At 40.3% G+C, this 23156-nt stretch overlaps 1 pseudogene; it reads left to right on the top strand.

Annotated features, from left to right (window-relative positions):
- Positions 1-6568: 6568 nt before the first annotated feature.
- Positions 6569-22916, top strand: LOC102429098 (annotated as a pseudogene).
- Positions 22917-23156: the final 240 nt, after the last annotated feature.

The raw sequence follows: 23156 nt of genomic DNA, 5'->3' as shown, positions 1-23156 counted from the left end.
GAGGTGCAGGTGAGGAGCCTGGCCACACTGCCTCACAGCCTGTCCCCCGAGCAAGTCCATTGCAGCGCATGCTCTGCCCAGGCAGCTGGTAGCCAAGGCCGGCGACTGGGGATTGAAGGCGGCTGGTCTGAAAGAGGTGTGCTGAGATTTAGCAGATACACTGTAACTTGCAGAAAGGTGTGTACAAACAAAGGGGAATATAAAATGTCTCAATTTTTAAATTAATTTTCAATTTTGGAATTGTTATGATGGGGTAAAATTTTGAATATACTGAGTTAAATGAAACATATGAATTTATCTACTTCTTTTTACTTTTAAAAATGGGACTGCAAGGAAATGTTAGGTTACCTATGTGGCTCGCACTGTATTTCCTTTGGATTGAGCTACAGTCAGAAAGGCTCTGACATTGGGTAGAGGAAAGGCTGAGGAGGAAATTCTTGTAAAGAATGCATTTATGGTCCTAAAGCAGTGATGGCAAACCTTTTGAGCTCGGTGTGTCAGCATTTTGAAAAACCCTAACTTAACTCTGGTGCCGTGTCACATATAGAAATTTTTTGATATTTGCAACCATAGTAAAACAAAGATGTATATTTTTATGTATATTTTATATATTTAAATGCCATTTAACAAAGAAAAATCAACCCAAAAAAATGAGTTCGCGTGTCACCTCTGACACGCATGTCATAGGTTCGCCATCACTGTCCTAAAGCCTGGAGCCCCTGGGTTGAGGTAGCTCATTCCCATGGCACCTTCCCTGCCACTGAACCGCATGTGTTGGGCTCACACTGTGGTCCCGACACGCGGCCCGGCATGAGGAGGGCCCTGCGTCTGGCTGAGGAAGGGTCTCAACTTAGCTCCTTATGTGTGGTCCCTGCAAGTCAGCCAGGTGGCTGCTTCTGGGATCGAGTGGCTATCGGCTGGGACAAGAGGGAAGCCTGGGCCCAGGCCTCTTACCCTCCAGAAGGCCGGCTGAGCTTGTTCTCACGGCACCCGGCAGGCTCCAAACCAGCTCGGGGGAGATGCAAGGCCCCGCGTGGCTCAGTCAGAACTGCACATCCTCTCTGCCGCCAACACCAGCACACGCAGCCCAGAGCCCAGGGCTGAGGAGCAGACCGCCCTCTGCTGGAGGAGGCTGCAGTCACACTGCAAGGCGTGTGCATCGTGGGAGGGAAGTAAGGGGCCATTTTTACAACTGATCTATCACCACGGGGGCCTTGCCTACCTCCCTTCGCTCTCCTGCCTATTTACCCCTTACTCCAGCCCCCCTTTCCCAAACACGACACAAGATCCTTTCTGAAATCTACTGTGTGGACTGACTATTTCCTCGACCTAAATGCTGTTTTCGTTCCCCCACAAATTACCCCTTAGAGCAGTGGTTCTCAACCTTCCTAATGCCACAACCCTTTAATACGGTTCCTCATGTTGTGGTGACCCCCCGATTTCATTGTTACAAATTTAACATAATTAAAGCATAGTGATTAATCACAAAAACAATATGTAATTATATATGTGTTTTCTGATGGTCTTAGGCGACCCCTGTGAAAGGGTCGTTCGACCCCCAAGGGGTCACGACCCACAGGTTGAGAACCGCTGCCTTAGAGTGTAACTCACGACTCCATGTTAAAAGAGGCGGATTGAAGGTGCATTCTCCTCCACTTCCTCATGAAAACCCAGTGACAGATACAAAGAGGATTCTTTATAAAGATGCATAAGCCTACAAGGGCAAAGAGAAGGAAGAGGACAGGTGATAAAGTATCCCAACAAAACATTAGGATATGGAAAGCAGACACAGTGACCAACTTAGCAGACCAGGAAAGGATTGTGCCGGAAGGTGCTGGGGAGCCAAGGAACCAAGTGCATCTCATCCCAGAACCCAGAGGCCTCGGGAACGAGGGGCTGGATGCTGGGAGGCGGGGTGGGAGGAGCTGAACACAGGATTTGTTGGATGGACAAAAAGCCACTGGTCCTTGGATTTTCTCACGCTCTCCACTGAACCAGGTGAATACCTCCCTCCCTCAGGAGCTGGAGGTTTAACCCTGAAGAGGCTGAGTCTGAGGATCTCTGGAGTTTTGGAAAGATCAGGCATTGCTCATGGTGGGGCGCCATTCTGAGAACAGGGAGCAAAGGGACGTCTAGAAGGTGAGAAACGCCCAGCCGCAGGCCCGACTCGGCTCTGAGAAAGCTGGCAACCAGACTTATACATCCAAAGCAGTAACAGTAGGGCTCCTCTGTGGGAAACTGACCAACTCAAAAGACTTAAACACATTGACCTTTGTGAGTTGCCCATAAAATGTCAAGATACCTGCCTGATTCCCCCAGAGGGAAGCCTCCAGCCACAGGCCAACCCCTTGCAGACACATTGTTCCAGGCAGCTTGAAACAAGAACAATGTGCCAAGGTGGAGAAGACCTTTGAGTAAAAACTCCACTATGACAGGCAGCAACAGAACCAGCATCCAACCAAAGAGATGGGCAGCAGAGTGACCAACTTCGCAACAAATACATTAGGGCCATAAATACATTCTTCACTAGAATGTTCTCCTCCTTCTTGGCAATAAGACAGGAGTCAATACACAATACTTACCTTTGAAAAAATAAGTAGCCTCATAAGCATATTATTTAGAAATAGATGGGTGGTAGCCCCGCCAGCATGGCTGAGTGGTTGAGCATCAACCTATGAACCAGGAGGTCATAGTTCGATTTCGGGTGAGGGCACATGCCTGGGTTGGGGGCTCGATCCCCAGTGGGGGGCATGGAGGAGGCAGCCGGTCAATGCTTCTCTCTCATCATTGATGTTTCTATCTCTCTCTCCCTCCCCCTTCTTCTCTGAAATCAATTTTAAAAAAAAAGACCTACCGAATCAAACTCTCCACTGGAAATTCTTTAAGGGTGGAGCAGAATGGTACTAACGCGTGGCATGCTGATTCTGGGAAAGAACGAGTCTGGGCTACAAGACATCAATGAAGGTGGCTCTTTAGAGCCTCATTTCCTTTCGTGGGCCTCACCAGGGACTGGCAATGCAATTGCCACATGCCATGTCCTCCCAGGCGCAACTGTCGGGGCTCTGCAGCGTGTGAAAGACTGAAGTTACTGAGCACAGACTGAAAGGCCAGGCTGGGCGCTCTTATTGTGCCCCCGTAAAGCCCCCATGAGTGCCTGTGGCAGACATAAGGCCATGCCAGGTCCCTGTGACATGCCCAGAATTCAGATGCTGTAAGATGTGCTGCTAGGGAGGGCTGCCGCCATGTGACCCTCCGTCTCCTTGACTGTCCTTTCAGCTTGATGGTGAGTGCTTTTTTGTGGGTAGGGTTTTTGTTTTTGTTTTTAGGGGCTGGGGAGCGGGATGGGAAAGGGTACTCATTTCTACAAAGAGGCAAAGTTGAGGGTAACTGCCAACAGCTTCCCCTTTTTCTTCTTTTTGTTAACTCCATCTGTCTGGACCGATGCACAAGGAAAAAAGACTGACAGAATGGCCCTCCAAAGTTGCACTCTGTTTTAAAGCTGATAAAGGGTGTGTTTCCCACAGCTTAGGAGCAAAATATATTACAAAGTGCCCGAGCAATTAGACACATGGTATTTACAAACATCTGCCGTCCGGTACTGTTGCCTGTGTTCAAACAAAGCCTCACAGTGTCTTTGGCAAACCAGGGCGAGAAAAGCTGGGTGCCATTCGCCAAATGAACCCTTCCAGATTACAATTCTGTGGCCTGAGGGAATTAATTCAAATCCACATGGGGAAATTAATTCCAAAGAGGTAGTTATTCCCTCAGAGAACCAAAGAAACTGGGACCCAGAGTAAAGTTGGCAGTAAGTCAATGAGTGTTTTATTAACCTCTACTAGGCCGTATTTATTATTTATGTCTGAATCACAGAATCCTAAAATTAAAAAGACCCCTAAGGGGAAAATGAGACTTCTGCTTGAGAATGGCTTCTCACAGCCCTGGCCCTTCCCCTGCAATGTCTCCAATTGATACCCATGAACATTCACCCGAAGATGGCAACTCTAAATAGCATCACTAAGACTGAGCCAGCTGTACAATCTGGGGAAAGAAGAGCACTGTCAGTTAAAAATACAGACTTTAGGTCTGAATTTTGGCTCCACCATTTAATAGCCGAGTAACCTTAATATTCTCACCTGTAAAATAGGGGTGATGGGACAACTCACAGACATAGAAAGAAGTAACTTCATAAGAGAAAGAAAGTTAGTCAATAAAAATAAATGTAAAAATGACAGAAATGGAAATTAATAGACACATGGCTTAAAACTTAACCATGTATAAGTATTTAAAAGAGGACATACAGGATTCTAAGAGAGCTACAGAGTAGGTAGAAGCTACATGCACCTGCTTCTGCCCCCAACCCAGATTGACAGCTAAATTATGGAGCAATCAACCTGACTAACCACCGAAGACCAAGGATTTACAGAAGCCACATAGAGACTGGGAAGAATGGTGGAGACTTGGATGGGGCCAGCCCCTGCACCCAGGTGTGGCCACAGCTGAGGAGCCAGAGGGATAGCAGCTGCAAAAATCCCCCCTCCCCCGCCCCCGGAGTGTGTAGTCTCAACCTCACCCAGGGATCATCAACCTAAAAAGCTTCTGCACAGCAAAAGAAACCATCAACAAAATAAAAAGGGAACCCATTGAATGGGAGCACATATTTGCCAATGATACATCTGATAAGGGGTTAATATAAAAAATACAACAACATCAGGAAGACAAACAACCCAATTTAAAAATGGGGAGAGGACCTCAACAAATACTGCTCCAAAGAGGACATACACTTGGAGAGAAGGTGGGGGAGGGTGGGAGGTAATCAACCAAAGACTTTGTATGCATATAAGCATAACCCATGGACAAAGACGGTGGGGTGATGAGGCCCTGGGATGGTGGAGGGGGGGTGCGGGGGGGCTGGAAGGGGTTGATGGGAGAAAAAGGGGGACTTATGTAATACTTTCAAAAATAAAGATAAAAAGATGGAAAAAAGAGGACATATAGATGGCCAATAGACATATGAAAAAATGCTCAATGTCCCTAATCAGATAGATGCAAATTAAAACCACAATGAGATATCACTCACACCTACCAGAATTGACATAATCAATAAATCAACATAATCAATAAATCAACAAACAACCAGTGCTCGTGGCGAATATGTGGCAAAAGGGGAACTCTGGTGCACTGCTGGTGGGAATGCAGACTAGGACAGCCAGTATAAAAAGCAGTATAGAGTTTCCTCAAAAAATTAAAAATGGAACTGCCTTTGACCCAGTGATCCCACTTCTGGGAATATATCCTCAGAATCCCAAAGTACTAATTCAATAGAATACACGTGCCCCTATGTTCATAGCAGCGCTGTTTACAATAGCCAAGATCTAGAAACAGCCCAAGTGACCGTCAGTAGATAATGATATAAAAGCCATGGAACATTTACACACTGGAATACTACAGGGCTCTAAAAATGGAAATCTTACCTTTTGTGACAGCATGGATGGACCTGGAGATTATAATGCTAGTTGAAATAAACTCATCAGAGAAGACCAATGTCATATGCTCTCACTTATCTGCAGAATCTAATGAATAAAATAAAGTGATGAAAATAGAAACAGAGACATGGATACATGGAACAGATTGACAAATGTCAGGAGGATAAGATTGGGGGCAATGGATGAAAGAAGGTAAAGGGATTAGCCAAAAAATATGTATACATGACACACAGACACAAACAATAGATAGCCAGAGGGAAAGGGGTGGGGGTGGGGATAGATGGAGGTGGGCAGAGGCATGGGAAATGGGAAAGAGACTTTGCTGTGGCAATGGGCACACAATACAGTGTGCAGATGTTTTAGTGAGTTGTACAGTTGAAACCTGTGTGGTTTTGCAAACCAATGTTACCCCAATAACTTCACAAAAAAAGAAATGAGGTCACTGCCTGGGTCCCATACCGGGCATCTCCTCAGACAATAACAAGGACCTCACTTCCTGACGATGGCCCCCAGTCATCAGGAACCCTAGTAACCAGGAAGCCACATTCTATAAGATCCCCTACCCAGCTCACTCAGATAGAGACATTGGAGAGGACTCCGTGTTTTCTTGTCTGCCTGTGTCCTGAGGTCATGGCCTCAAGAAAAGGCAACAGTGAGAGTATGTTCTGCCTTGGCCGCCACAGGTTCCAAACTCAGCCCAGAGGCCTATGGTCCCTTCCATGGCAGGACCCAAAGGTAACACAGGGAGCCCAGGGAGGTTTTGTTTGGGCCAGGCCACCACTGTGATCCCACTTCACCAGCCCTATGTCCCTTCCTGTGTGTGTGTGTGTGTGTGTGTGTGTGTGTGTGTGTGTAGAAGGAACAGGATGAAGGGGGATCAGATGCCTGGTGGGCTTACCATGGGTCTATCCCAAGTCCTGGAGGTGAATCTCATTTCCTGTGGGTGGAGGTCTGTGCAGACACATGGCTGGGCCTGATCCAGAAGCAGAGCTAGTGGGCAGAAGCAGCAGTGACTAGAGCTGGGCAGGGCTTAAGGACTCCCAACCAGCTGCTGGTCACTGCCATTGCAGAGCTCAACCCAAGACATGGAGGAGCAGCTCGACGAAGACCCCTGGCCCATGTCCAGCAGTGAGGCGCCGGTAAGCCACACCACGGAGGGTCAGAGCAGCTGACCGAGGGTCAGCTGAAGTGAGTGAGGCCACCTGGAAGTCTGGGGAACCAGGGCCTGTGGATGACCTAAGAGGGACTCCTCCCCTAAAACTGCCATTTCCCCAGGCAGCTCATGATTTCTGAATCCAACCTGGAGGCTTGTGCCCATGTTAATCAAACCAGGCCAGGTGACCTAGAGCCCCAGGAGGCAGAGCCCAAGGGTGAGAAGGTCAGGGAGGTGGGGGTGGGATGGGGGGTGGAGGTGCATGTGGGGGAGGAGGGAGAGGAGCTTATGAGGAAGGGATGGTGCCAGACACAGAGGGAGCACCCCCAGAGCCTGGCCAGGAGCAAAGACCGGCCTCAGACCACCCACCTGCTGGACTGTGGGCGGGGAGGTTGTTCTGTGTTGGGTCCTGGGCTCTAGCTGTGTTCTGTCTTTGGGGGGCACATGGACATGCAGGCACATGGGTGATCTTTTCTTCTCTCGCAACTCCAGCACCAGCCCAGGAGGCAGAGCGGACTCCTGCTTTAACACTTGCTGTCCATTCCCAGGAGCCTGATGCAGGGGCAGACCTGGAGGGGTGTCACCTCAGTGGTCCTGCCACCTCCAGCAGCCCCTCCAGCTGCAGCTCTGGAGCTGGGGCCGGCCTGTGCAGCAGCACCTGACCTAACTGAGGACCCACCACCCCTGGCTGAAGAAAGCTCTCTGGAACCTGCCCTGAGGGAAATGCATCGGGGCGGCTGGGAAATATTCCTCCCAACCCAAGGGCAGAGAGAGGTGTCACATCCCTGTGGTGCAGAAAACTCTGGAAAGTCGGTGTTTCTAAAGGGACACAGGGCAAACACAGGCACTTCCAACGAGAGGCAGGGCACCTGCCAGGACATGTCAGAGATGCCCCCCTCCCCGATGGGGACACACCCACGGTCAACACTGGGGGGAGAGCACTGTCACCTTCAGACTGGCAGCTTCTGGGCTGGTGGGGACCCGCCCTGGGGACAATGTGAGGCAGCAGAGGCCCCAGCAGATCCCCTGGGGAGAAGGGGAAGGCCCCTCCTCTGGGAGAACAGTGTGCAGGACCTGCCAAAGTCCCACGGGGCACACCTGCACTGGCAGGGCTCCCCCGAAGTTCCCCCACAGAAACTCTTGGACAATTGTTCAAAGATGTATTTTCCAGACTACCCATCACAGCATTGATGAAATAGCTGGGAATTGGAAAAACACTACTGTCCATGGAGAGGGGATGGGATCCACCAATGCTGGTCCGCATGGACAAGGGAAGCTGAGCAGCTGCTAAAGTGGGTGCAGGGGTCTCTACGTGCCTGGAGATAAAGACCTCATGGGTCCTCTCACGTGAGACACGTGGACCCCTATCTGCATCCAGGATCCTACCTGTTAGACCCCCTAGATGTGATGTCAACAGGCAGAATCACATATGGAGAATGAGTCTGCCTGTGACAGAGACAAACAGAATGAGAGAGGCAGAGCCTGAGAGATACCCACCGAGCCACCTCTGGGGTGGGACTTGCAAATCTCTTCTCCTTGAGGTGATGTCTACATTCCTTATAATGCACTGATTAATTTGATAGTTCTAAAAATATTAAAGTCATACGTTCAATGTATACACTTGTTGCTCATCTATGGAGTAACGTACATTAGTTTTTAATTTTTAAAGAACTTATGACAAGAAAAACAAAGGTTTATTATAGTACAATAATGAATTCTAAAGCAAGTCACAATCAAGTAAAGAACAAAGTCCTTCCAGGATGGAGAACCCTGACAGGGCTGCTCACTGTTCCAATCCTTTCTGTGTGTGCACACGTGTGTTGGCATATGCACTTGTGTGCACCCGAGTTTCTGTGCCCATGTGTGGGTGCCTGTGCATGTTTGCATGAGTATGTGTGTGTGTGCACTTGTGGATGTTGGGCAGGAAGGCTTCCCAGGCATGTGCCCTCCCAGAACTTTATCTCCCTAGAGGTGGACACTGCCAGTCAGTCCTTTTTCTCCTGTCTCCCCACATCAGAATTTCTGAAGCCCCTGCTGTGGAACATGAGCCATTTCCAGTTTTTCACTCCCATCATCTTGCTGAAGCGAATATCTATGTCCATAAATCTAGAAGTGGAGATTCTCAGTCTAATGTAAACACAATTTTAAGGTGTTGAGGGCAGTTCTCTACATCCGAGGTCACCTTGTCTACTTTGAGCCATGACCCAGGGCTGAGATCTCAGGGAGCGAGGGAGGCGGAGGAGCTGGGAGTGAAGGAGATGAAGGGGCCTGGAGTGACACATCCTGCCTGTGCCCTGCCCCATATCCGGGTCCCCCATGCCTACCCTTAACCCACATTAGCTCCACCCTGCTCCATAACTCACCTGAGCTGAGCAGCACACCCAATGGGACATCTTGGCAGGCACCAGACACGACTGGGCTGAATTCCTCCTTGTGAGGTCAATCCCCACAGAGCAGCTTGTACACTGTGGTAGGGTTGATCCTCATATTCAGCCAGCCCAATGGTCATTCCACCCTTGGAAGGGCCAACAGTAATCAAGACTCAACGACAACAAAAGGGCTCACAAGGACATTCCTGGAGCACCGAGCTCAGGTGTTCAGAGAGACTGCACCACTGAGCCCCACAGTACACCCCCTGCATAAGGCCACCCCAACAAAATGGGGAGACTCCCAAGCTCATTTTGCAATGTCAGCATCATCCTAATTCCAAAACCAGATAGACACCACAAAGAAAGAAAATTATAGGCCAATATCTTTGATAAACATAAATGCTAAAAACCTCAACAAAATATTAGCAAACTGGATCCAACAATATATTTAAAAGATTGTACACCATGATTAAATGATATTTATTATGGGGCTGTAGTCAATAAATGTGATACACCACATAAAGAAAATGAAGGATTAAAAAAATCCACATGATCATATCAATAGATGCAGAAAAAGTATGATACAATCCAGCATCCATTTACGATAAACACTCTAAGTGGGAATAGAGGAATCATACTTCAACAAAATAAAAGTCCACATATGACTAACCCACACAAACATTATACTCAACAGGCAAATACTAAAAGCATTTCCCTTAAGATCAGGAGTGAGACAGGGATGTCTGCTCTCACCACTGTTATCCAATATAGAACTAGAAATCCTAGACACAGCAATGAAACAAGAATAAAAGGCATCACAACTGAAAAGAAGTAAAACTGTCATTATTTGCAGATGACATCATGGTGTATATAGAGAACCCTAAAGATTCCACCAAATAAGTACTAGGATGGATAAAACGATTCAGTAAAGTAGCAGGATACAAAATAAATATCCAGAAATTGGTTGTATTTTTATACACCCATAATGACCTATTGGAAGGGAAACTAAGAAAACAATCCCATTTACAACTGCATTAAAAAAGATAAAATACCTAGGAACAAATTTACCCAAGGATGTAAAAAGACAAATGCCCCAAATTTAAGACTAGAAAACCTGAATAGAGCTGTAACAACAAATTAAATAATTGAGAACCTTACAAAGAAAAGCCCAGGTCCAATTAGTTTCACTGGTGAAATCTATTAAATATTAAAGAAATAATACCAATCCTTAACAAATATTTCAGGAATTGAAATCAATAAGAATTAAGGATAATTCATACCATAGACTATCTCTCATCAACAAAAGGAAACAAATTGATACTCACAACATGAATGAATCTCAATACACATGCTGAGCAGAAAAGCCTGTTGGGAAAAGAGGACATACTGTATAATTCCATGTAAGTGAAGTTCTGGAAAAGGCAAACCTAATCTATAGTGAGATAAAGCTGATCAGTTGACTTTTAAGTGGAAGACTTAAAATAATAATATAAAATTCTAAAACCTATGCATATAAGTGGGAATGGGGAACAGCAATATGAAACATTTATTTCAAATAAATGAAGGTTATAAAAAAATGTCAGGTTACAATTAGAAAAACATAGGTAAATGCTTCTGAAATTGTTACCGATAATTATTAGAATTAAACACATATTATGCCCAGCTGGTGTTGCTCAGTGGTTAAGCGTCGACCCATGAACCAGGAGGTCATGGGTCTATTCCCGGGCAAAGCACATGCCTGGGTTGTGGCTTGATCCCCAGTAGGGGGCATGCAGGAGGCAGCCAATCAATTGATGTTTCTATCTCTCTATCCCTCTCCCTTCCTCTCTCTAAAATCAATAAAAATAATTTTTTTAAAAATTAAATACATATCACATAACTTCAAGAACATAGTGACATTATAAATCAGAAGTGAGACAAAGTAAACTGTGTAAAAAATGTGTTGGCTGATATTTTGTACATCTAAATGTGTTGGTGATATTTGTACATCTAAAAAATTGAAGTTAGTTCCCCAGTATACCTTTATTACAAAAATAAAATTGTACAGAAATATACAAAACCATTGAAAGTGACTAAGTTTATAAAGATAAATTTCAAATGGACTCAGCAACAAGTACAAAAGAGTAAAATGATTGAAATTTTTTTGAAAAGTAAAGAGAAATACATAATCTTGATTTAGGAAAGGCCTTTTTAAACAAGATAAAACCCAGAAGTCTTAGTTCAAGGTCATTGAATTCTTCCATAAAACATAATGGTTGTGACGAATTTTATTTTCCATAGATGTCCTCAACAACATCTCCCTGGCAACATGCTTTTCTTGTGAAATTTGTCTTTGACACTCTTTTCAAGATGTGGAGTCTCCATCCTCTTTCACGGAATCTGGGCCGGCTTGTGACTAAGCAGGCTGTGGTTTCTGAGACCAGTCATGGAAGGTGATACAGGTTCTACCCGGTTCTCTTGGGCCACTCTCTCTTGGGACACAGGCACACATCCGGAAAGGCTCATGAAGGTGTTCCTGATGACAGCCCCAACTGAGGTCCCAGCTGACAGCCAGCATCAGACATGTGAGTAAATGAGGCTTTGGCTGGTGAGTCTCCAGTAATACTCTCCCCCCTTCACAGTCTTCATGTATTTCTAGCTGAGAAAAACCATTGTGCCCTTTCTGCATCCCTGACACATAAAATCTGTGACCATAAAAGAAAAAGGTTGGTTGTTTTATATCACTAAGTTTGGGGTCATTTGTTACACAGCAAGTAACATATGATGATTACCAGAACAATCACCATAAAGAAAAATAAGAAACAGCTAAAATTTAGAAATATATCCAGAAAATATAAAGTTAGTAACATTGAACAAAGAGAAGTAAATGGCCCAAACAACATAAACAAGGAATCTGGAGGGGGAAAAATGAACAGATGCTCATCTCTATTAGACTGGCACAAATTTTAAAAATTAATAGGATCAAGTGAGACTGTGTAAATTAAAGAATTCTGGAAGACAGTTTGGTATTTTTCATCAAAATTTAAAATGTCCGCATCCTTTGACTTACCAATTTCACTTCTAGGAATACACCTACAAAATCCTAGCAATTGGCTACAAAGATTTTTGTACAAGAGTGTTTACTACAGCATTGTTATCAATAGGGAAAAAAGTATTTGATGTTTATTATAGAGGCATGATTAAATAAATTAGAGGATACTGATGATACAATCTACAGAAAAGGTAAACATAATGGGGTAGACTATTATGTCTTGATAGGGATGATCACCACAATATATTATTTTAAAAAATGCAAATCACAGAAGTTAGTTTCCCTAGAAAACCAAACAACCACGCATGTCACATTCAGAAGAGGAATAATAGATACCGAATTACTGCCAGTAGCTACCTTTGTGAAGGACAGTGGGAATGGGGATTTTTCACATTTTATTGTAGATGGCAAGTGCTCTAGAGGAAAGAAAGCAGGGAGTGCTAGGAGGAGGTTTATATAAATTTTAAACATTGATCAAACTATTTTTCATGTTTACACACATAAAAATATAAATACATGTATGTGATGATACATTCCAAACTTAGAATTGTGTTAACTCCAGTGAGGGAAAAGGAGAAAATTCTACAAGGGTATGAATATCATGATCATTCAAATTATTGAAATTATTTCCAAAACCAAAAACACGCACATGGATTATTTTCCATATTGTGGGTACTTTTCCATGTTGAGAATACCTGAAATGCTTTCAAACACTCAAGAACATCAAGTCATAACAAGTGTAGACTACCCAAAAAACTTTGAAATCAGTTACTTTTAGTTGCAATTTAAATGTGAACCTGTCCAATAGAATGAGGGTTATTTGGCTTACAGCTACACAGCTTACTGTACAATTTATACAATAAATTTCATAACTTGATGTGATCACTTATTCATCAAGGATTACTCATCCATAGTTCAATATGAAACTATAAAACCTCCACATCATATTAGATCCTTAATCATTAAGTTTTTTTCAAAAATCATCACAAGTTAGAGCTAGGGAACACTTTTAGTTATAATAAATTTCAGCATTAAGGATACATAACTAGACCCTGCCACAGGTAAACTACTACTGGTGACACCTGTGTATATGTACAGTAGCATCTGAATATGTGGATATGTGTACTCAAAGTTTCCCATTTCCTGAACTATTCTGGCCTTTTTATGTGCAAAACACATTGCTATTTGGGTGTTTGGTCTTTAAGCAGAGGTGCTCTTTTGTTTGGAGAAGGGGGCTAATTTGAAAACCATGAGCAACCAGAAGACAGACAAAGAATGTGCTGTGACGGATACAAATATTTTTTAAGCAAGCTTAGATGTATTTTTTTCAAACTAACACACATCCTCTATCCTCCCTCAGTCCTGTTTGCTCAGCTGGATGTCCACAGGGTCCAATTTTCCCTCCAATTGCCCTTGCACGCTAATATAATTGCTGCTCCTATGGGTAATTGGTCAGCCTCGAGCAGCGTTTGCATACATTTGTTCTTCTACAGGATCTGGCGGCGTCTCAAATGATTTTGCAGTATTATAATATTATCCTGTATTTTTAGTTTTTGTCTGTTTCTAACAATGCTAAGTAGATATTAATCTTTAAGGATGCTATATATTTTAAGTGCTTCAAAAGCAGGAATATACAGATGATCTCTTCAGTAATCCCCTTAGTGAATCAGTATGATTAGCTTTATTAAATCTTGATTTTTTAGTATATTTTTAATATTTTGTTTGTCAACATGGGCAGTACACAAAGCGTTTCACCTGCATTCCAAAGTACGCTTGTTTATTCCTGAGGAAAAGTACCAGTGCAACTGTGATTTGTGAGCTGAAGTAGCCATGTTTTTCATGGAACCCCATTTAGTTGAAAGGATAACTGACCAACTATGGTTTTTCACATGTGGGTATATGGCAAATATTTTCTAAAAAATGAGTGAATATAACACTTGAAGGGAAACCATTGACAGAATGTGGTTACCAATAATAAAATTCAAACCTTCAAGTGACAATCAGAATTGAGAAAAATGTAACGTGTCATTACAAGCTTAACAGCTTTCCAGTACCTACTTTTCTGACAAGATCAGTGGCACTATTAATTTTTTAAATTTAACTTAACCTAATTTAATTTGTTATAGGGTGAAATGTGGCAACACTTGGAAGATCTGCATTACTCCAATATTTCCCAAATGACCAATGAATGATGTCACAAAATCATGTATGGGTCAAGAGAACTTTACAAAGTAAAAAAAGAGACCAATAGATTTTAATATAACAGAATATGAAAAGTTTCTTCGTATTGTTTCTGGTCCAAAATTGTAACTAAACTTTAAGAAAACATCACATGTTGAGTTTTTGTTTTGTATCACAGAAGAAGTGCACAGTCACTTGAACAAACTATGAAAATATTCCTCTTTTAACTACAGATGTTCCCCAACTTAAAATTTTGCGATGGTGCGAAAACAGTGTACATTCAGTAGAAACCAGCCAGGCTACGCTATGATGTTCAGAAGTTTATGTGTCTTAGATGCACTTTCATTCATAATATTTGCAACATATGATGGGTTTATTGGAATGTAACCCCGTTGTTAGGTCAAGAAACATCTGTACAGTCTTTACATGAGACTGGATTTCTCTGGAGAGTTCAACCACAATACCAATGCAACCGACTGAATGCAGAAGCGGTAGGCAAATCCAACTTTCTTTTACAAAGGCAGATATTAGAGATCTGCAAACAATGTAAAAGCAGGGGTCTCTAAATAAAAATACATTGTTAATGTGCAATGGGCTTGTTATTATGTTCAAATAAATTAATAAGCATTTAAAATACTTCTCAGTTTTAATTTCTAGTACAGTCAATACTGATCAAGACAACCTACGTAAGGAAAAACTCTTTGGGACCCACAATAATGTCTATGAGTGTAAAGGAGTCCTGAGACCAAAAAGACTGAGAATCATAATTTATCATTATTAAGAGAGCCTAATTATTGTAAATGCTGCTTAGAATCAGAGCAAATGAAACTGGAAAAGGAACAAGATTAAAGTTGTATAATCCTTGAAAGTTTGTCAAAAATGCAACAATTTGCTTTTATTTACCAATGCAACAAAGTTTACAGTTTTATATGCAACTCTACCAAGTCATTTAATGTACTAATCCAGAATATTTATCAACTTTACTTTTCTGGCAATAAAAATTCAAGAAAATTTTTTTTAAAAAGTGAAGCCTCTATCAGCCTCAGTTTTTATTCCTTTACTGTTTCTAAGATAATACTGATTTGACCTTTCAGGTAATATTTTTGACAATTTATACTAATATACACTCCTCTGTGACAACTCCCATGTACAAGTAAAGCAACTTTAAATTCAGACAGAAATTTGTCAATAAAAAGCTATCCAGAAACTCTTAGAATACAACTCCATTAGACCAAAGGCAAAGTAATTGAATATTCCTAGATCTAAAATAATACCTAGACATACATTAAAACGCTATGCTTTTTATTTTATGTAAATAACTCCTCAAAGAAAAAATATTTCCATACAAAAGTGTCTGGCTCAATACATGTTCAATTGTGTGACTAAATCTATCCATCTGGGTCGTCTCTAAGACAAATATGCCTAATTTGGAATATTGCATTTGTCAATTTCAACCATAGTACGTATACCTAGTTCTTCTTGAACACATAGTGAATTTTTTATTACAGTAGAACAATATCCTAAGGCTACTAATTTTGAAGTCATCCAAACTGTATGAAACTTTAAAAAAATTGATCTATTATACTGATGGTGCAGCTATAGTGTAGAATTTGGTTTGATTTTAATAAATAAAGAAGTGGGGGAAAGACAGTCCTATGTTTTTAAAAAATATTTATTTAAAAATAAGATTTCTAGAAATACATTACATAATACCTTTTAAGAGAAGTAAAAATTCCACAATTTAAATTAAAAACAATCTTCAAAGAAAAAATAGAACTATTACAAGAATAAAACTAAATCACTAACATAAATTAAACAACATTATTCTTAAGGTAGGTACATAGTTTGCTTTTCATTTTAAGAACCAGTGTAGACTCTTCATTTAAACAAGTATATCTCAGACACATGGCTTACACTTGTCCTTTTATCCCTTCCTCTTCTCAATCCAGTCTCTTACTTCTCAATTATTTTCCATATTTACCATTAGCATTACCATCAGCACTGGAAATGGTAGTGAAGACTTTAAGTAATCTTAGGGGAGCAGACAAGGTAAAACAGACAATGTGGCATTAGCACTCAGATGTAAACATATGCACCGAACGAAGTAACTGCCTGAATCACTTAAAAATGGGATCTTTATACAGTTAGAGAACGACAAGTATCACATGATCTCACTCATATGTGGAATCTAAAGAACAAAAATAAACTGATGAACAAAATAGATCCAGAGACACAGAAGCATGGAACAGACTGTGGAATCTCAGAGGGAAGCCGGGGGTGGGTGGGAAGAGATTAACCAAAGAACTTGCATGATATATGCATAACCCATGGACCCTGACAATAGAGTGGTGAAGGCCTGGGCAGGGGGTGGCGGTGGGCTAGGAGGGGTCATGGGGAAAAAAGGGGAACATCTGCAATGCTGTCAACAATAAAAATAAATACAAAAACAAAAATGGGATCTTTATATGGCACTTGGAACATACCATTATTAAAATAAATGTCCTTTATTTTAGGGATATACAATATTAGACACAATTTGAGGTTGATAGACAATTTTGGAAGTCTCAAAGTATCACAGATTTTGCCTAATCATTAAACTTGCTAGTTAGATTTTTTTAAAAGGCTAATTCCAGGGACATAAAGCTCATACAAGCACAATCACCTGTGCTCAGTCCTCCCAAAGCCTACCCTGTTCTCCCGTAGACCCGCAACTCAAGTCCGAGCATCTCTGCTTTAATGCACCTATACTACAGTAGAAATGTCTTTTTCATATTCATCTCTGGAAGACAGAGGATAGTGGTGAACTCTCTACTACCCAATCACTTGAATAAATAACTGCATTCAGCCACATTAATTTAAATAATGCATTAACAAGCTGAATAACTCAGTACTAATATTGTGGCAACAAAATCTAAGAAATATATTGTTGACAGAGAGACATATTGTTGCTTCTTCCCATTTTGCTTTTACCGCTAATGACATGTATATCTGTATTCTTACATATCATTCAAATGATCCTAAGTCATGTCTCACATACGTTTCAGACCTTATTCTTTTTTCCATTCAGAATTCACTGCAAAACCATATATTGTATCTACATTCAATGAGAGAATATTTGTTGAGTGAAAATGATACAAAACATTCTCAAATGTGACTGTCTACTTTTCCAATACATACATACTGTTATCTTCTTGCCAGAATTTTTAACAATTTCAGCCACAGTTTTAAGGTCCCCAATGAATGTTTTGAAAGTTTTAGGAAACATAAAAAACCAGAATAGTATACTTAGCAATATTACATTTGGACAATTATAAGTACTTTTCTAAGGTTTTTTTATTTCTCCCATTTTTTATAAAATGAATTACTGAGAATTAAGTTTTTAAAATACTCTTACTCTTAATTTTTTATGTAAAGTTAATAACAGCATAGCGACCTTTTTTTTTTGTAAAGTTCAATTTTCTATTACAGTTTTGCTTAAATCAAGTATATTTGCATTCCCTTTTTGGAAGTGTTTATATATTCAGGGTGTCCCCAAAAATGTATACACACTTAACAGCTGACAGCTCAATTGATTTTTCTTTCTTTTCAGATTTAACCAATTGGAATTAATAATTATTCAAAGTGTGTATACATTTTTGGGACACCCTGGCATATGTATATTTTTAAAGTGTTCTTTAATTCTAACCTTGTTTGCAAAATAGACAAATGACAGTATCACTCTTTAATGGCATTAAGGATTACACAGAGCAAGAAGCAGAGTTCTTCATCCGTAATCAGAAAGGGCCCTTACCTTTGCACTTTATCATTTTGCTTCAGCATTCAATAAAAGGGCCCAATAAGCTAGATAGTTCACTTATAGAAATAAAGGTAGACTTATTATTTCTCATTTTTTTCCTGCAGAAATAAAGCAAAACTAAAATAGCTTGTGAAAAGTGCTTTGATTATCTTTTGCAACTTCAACCTATTAAACTTTTACAGTAGCCAATCTATATTAAAATACAAAATAAAAAACCATACTAATCTGCCTAACTAAAAAAAAGTTCAAATGAGAGACCTTTAAAACCAATGAAATTGAGGCAGCAGTGTGTAAAAACTAAGATCTGTTCATCAAAATTGTTCTTAGTAACATTAAACTTTACTTTATAAACACAAGGATGTGAGAAGAAAACTCTCAGTCAACCAAAAAGAAAATTAACTCTTTGGTACAGGAAATAAAAACGTCACTCAATGCTAAATGAGTAGCACCAGGATGTTTGAGTTGTTGAGGTTGTAAAACACTAACTTCAGGCACCAGCAGGTGAAAATGTCACCCAGTGAACACTGGCAAGAACACAGAACTTGCAATATGAAGACAATCTTTCCCTGTAGTTAACAGTCTATGCAAGTAAACCCTGTATTTCCTCAAACAAGCAAGCAAAGCCACAGATAGAAACATACCTTTTTTGTTGCCATTTTGCCTCCATCACTGTTAATATATAAAATAACAATACTAAAAAGATCAGAGTGTTGAGCCACTGTGGCAAGCACTACATTACATGTTCCAGGCATTCACAATACTAATAGGTATGGAGACCTTCAAGGTATCAAGAACGCCAAATCGCCCAAATTTTAAAGTGAAAAATCATCCCTTATATATAAATTCTTGATTTTTACTTTAGTGACAAAATTCACTATAATACTTAGTATCCTTTCTTTGCAGTAGGAGACTTGTGAAAAAGGTCCCAGTTTTTTCAATGAAACTTCCGGGCAATCTATTCATGTCTCCTCAGCATTAAATAGCTGCACCTCTCACATTATTCTTAACACTTTATTGTTTAAAATAACTTCTCAAAGGCATCTGACCAGCTGAAGAGAATCAGCAATATAAACTCCTTCAATAAGATAACTCAAACTAAATGCTCACATGCATTAACTCTTACAATGCAATGGTTAACAGTGAGAGAGAAGGCTAACATGACTGTAGCAGGGGGAGTTTCTGATGCCACAGAACTCCATCCAGTCTCCTGTTGCTGGGATGCTATTTTCCATGCTCCGCCTGGCTTTCTCACCATCTTAATAAGTACCCCTATTTTCTTTCTCCAATTTTGGCTACTCACTACTCATTTGTACTCTATGTCCTCTATGGTGGACTAGAGGAAAAGGACATACTAGTAAAAAAATATGGTAGTGGGAAAACACTGGCAATACCAAGTCACTAAATAATTTTAAACACCATTGTTACTTCTGTTTCAAATTAGCACATTACAACATCTAAAGAACAGATGAAAATATAGTAAATTTTGTTGTTAAAAACTGCACAATGATAATGAAATGAGATGTCTGAGGAAACAGCCACTCTCTTGAAGTTAAACCATCATCATCCTAAAAGCAGCAGAGAATGTTAAATACTACATAGAATAATAACATCGGTTCAAAATACTTTAAGAAAGTTGGTTCTATTACTTTCTCACATTCTACTGCAGAATATTCTAAAATTCAGTTGAGAATGGCTAAATTCAGAGTATAATGAAATTTGTAATTTATATATAAATTCAGAGGATGATTCTTAGAATAGAGGGCAACAAATATGAACATGAAATAACACATTAATTCATTTGTTAATTTATAGGTTAGTAATATTAGTAAGTAGCTCCCTCCCTACCCTCTTTGTCCTCTCCTCTTCCCCCTTTTTGATAAGAGAAAATGCATTACCTTTTTTAGAAATAGTTATATCTAAGCTGGGAAAATCTGGTCTTAATCTAAAGGGGGAAAACTAAACAGTGTAATTTCAGGCACTAGCGACAAGCAGTGGGGGAAAGAGATAGCTGGTTTAGAAAACCTCTGAAATGGTAGTATGTTAGCTGTCATATGCTTCATCTGTTTAGAACACCTGGTCTACCAGATTCGAAGCATTCCTATTGCTAAACTCCCATTAAGAGCATGAGAAGAAAAAAACACCACACCTCTTTGTAGAGGGGGAAGAACTTGATAAACCTTATTTACACATGTGGTTCCAGGATCCTAGAAGTGATGAAATGGTACTTTTACTAACAATAGTAATAATTTACTGCACTCCTAGTATATACGAAACATTTTACATACACTATTTAATTTATACAATCCAACAGTGAATGTTATTTTTATTTTGTTAATGAAGACATTAAAATTTAGAAAGATTATATGCAACATCTTAGCAATGTGTACTATCTTTCATGCAACTCTTGAACCTGTTCAGATTGGGGTCTTAAAGAGAAGGTATTATCCTGCATGCATACACTCCTCAATAGAAATTTGGATACAAGAAATGGAAGGGGTACGAAAAATACAATATTCTCTTGTAGAAGGGAATAGCTAACATCTCTTTTGATGTTAAATTTGGTAACTTGTTTAATATCATCTGAGATATTCATGTTAATATGCCTACTGTCAATTGTTCTTTTTAAAATCTTCAAGTTGTAAAAAAGGGCTCCTATAACGTGGTGTCTGCTCTGCTCAAACACACCACCAGCCTTGACCAGCCCTGTGTCAACAACTGTCGGCCATGCATGAGGCAGCCAAACAAGGCTATGAAGACCTACGCCTGGCTGGTATTGCTCAGTGGTTGAGCATCAACCTATGAACAAGGAGGTCACGGTTGGATTCCCAGTTGGGACACATACCCATGTTGCAAGCTCCATCCCCAGGAGGGGGTGTGCAGGAGGCAGCTGATCAATGATTTTCTCTCATCACTGATGTCTCTCATGCTCTTCCTCTCCTTTCCCCTCTGAAATAAATAAATATATATGTAATATATGTACATATATATATTTTTAAAAGATCTCATAGCTCTGCTGGCAATGTTGCCTGAGACAGTTTGGAGTCACACCATTAGGTGCTACTGCTGGGTATGGTCTCTGTGATGTGCTGAACACCTAATCCTCAAAGACGGTGATGTGTCTGCTTTGGCGAATGATGGGACATTACTGCTGTTTGAGGCAGCAGGAGGGAGCAATCCTGACTGCATTGCTCTCCCGCCGGGATATGGAGGAAGCAAACATGTACCTAACAGAGAAGGACATCTTCCTTTACACCGAGCTGCCTGTGAGGGACATTATCTTGCACTGAAATATCTTATCCCAATAACATCCAAGCATGCAATCTAGAAATGTGTGCTAACACCAATTCACTCAACAGCAGATGGGCAAAAGCACAGTGCCTAGAACGGCTCATTGGGAGTGGTTTTGTCATCAATAACCTGCTTGCTGACCACATTTCCAAGAGCTATGACAACGAGAGGAGGACTGCGCTGGATTTTGCTGTTCCTAATACTGATATCCATTGCACAGAAGTCCTGAATACAGTGCCTGCCATTCAGCATGCCCTAAACGATGAGGTGATGCTGAGGCTGTTGCTGAATGATGGCTGTCGAGTGGAGCTGCGCTTTGAGTGCATGTGTGGGGACATATTTGGGAATCGTTTATGTGGTCAGAGATAGAAGAAGGAGTACTGCCGGGATGGACATCTTGTGTAATACAGGATAACCTGTCCGTTATTAGATGACATGGATTATATGCTTCTGTGTGCTAAGCTGCAGTCTGCACTGGAAGTACAGAGAGAATGGCCAAAAATCCAGCCAATACTAGGTAAAAACACATTTTGCCTAAAGTTTTTTAATGAAAAATGTCTGTAGGGGAAATTTTTAATGCCATCTTTGATACCTTTTCAGTGCTACTTTATTTTCAGAATTATGTTTTTGAAAATCATCCTTAATATTTCCTCTGGTTTAAGATACTAATTTCTTGCTTTTCTTGATACTTTCCATCTCTTTAATTATATAAGGGGTAATATTATAACTACATTAACATTCTAATTAGAACACCTTTTTTAAAATTGACTTCTATAATATCATAAAGTATGTAAACTGTAATCTCCATATGGGCAGGGATGTTTTGTATATTTTTATATTCTCAAGGCTTAGCATAATTTCTATAAGTGGTAAAAACAATAAATACTCAGTAAATAAAAAAAACTAACAAGTAGAACATACTAAATGTACATGATTATTAACTACATTTGCCAATACTTATATTATTTAAAGCAACAGAATTGGGTAAAAAATCCAATCCCTGTATCTATTAGTAAATTATTTAATGATTGTTAAGTATAAACTTCACCAAATAAATTCTAGGTAGATCTATGTATATTAGAAGTCATGTAAAAAACTTATTGAATGAAGCAGCTGAAGTATAGTAAACTTGAGCTAGGTGATCTATTTCTCCACGAAGCATAAGGGAAGCCATTGGAGACTAGAGAAAAATATAGAGAGACTAGCAGCTTTGTTAATATTAATGCCATTGTAAACCAGGGCTGGACACATTGTGATTTTATACCAATTCATGTGAGAACACTCAAACTGCCCATGACCTAACACATAAAAGACTGTGTGGCCATAATCTAAATTACTTCACACTTCCTGGCTGGAAGTGTTGTCCTAACTAAAGTCTTCATCGTTAGCTTTCAGAATTAATAAGCCCTTTTGGTTGAAACGTATCTTCAACTAATTGCTTGTACAGAAGTGTCTTGAAAAAGCCTGATGAAGTATAGTTATAATTAGCTACCATACTTAGAGAAAAATACCTCTAAACATTAGCAAAAATTTACTGATGTTCATTCTCACAGAAGTTTTAACTTCATCATTTTACTGAATGTTATGTAGCTTATGTTCTCTACCATTATTACTATTAAAAGTAAACTTTGTTTTCTTCTGTTAAGGAGATTAATACATAAACTAGAAATTTAAATATAGCTATCTCATGTTAACCACAAATATTCTTAATACAACTCTTAAGCAAAATAGTATTTTTTTTATAATGGAACAATTAACTTAGTATTTTTAAACTGTAAGTCTTGGTTACAAAGTACCAAAAGCACTTTAACTGAATGCCTACTGTTTGGGGAATATGAACTCAGTCAATTTCTGC

Source organism: Myotis lucifugus, unplaced genomic scaffold (assembly GCF_000147115.1).
Source record: "Myotis lucifugus unplaced genomic scaffold, Myoluc2.0 scaffold_79, whole genome shotgun sequence".
Taxonomy (NCBI): domain Eukaryota; kingdom Metazoa; phylum Chordata; class Mammalia; order Chiroptera; family Vespertilionidae; genus Myotis; species Myotis lucifugus.
The sequence above is the reverse complement of the archived record's forward strand: the minus strand, read 5'-3'. Positions and strand labels throughout refer to the sequence as shown.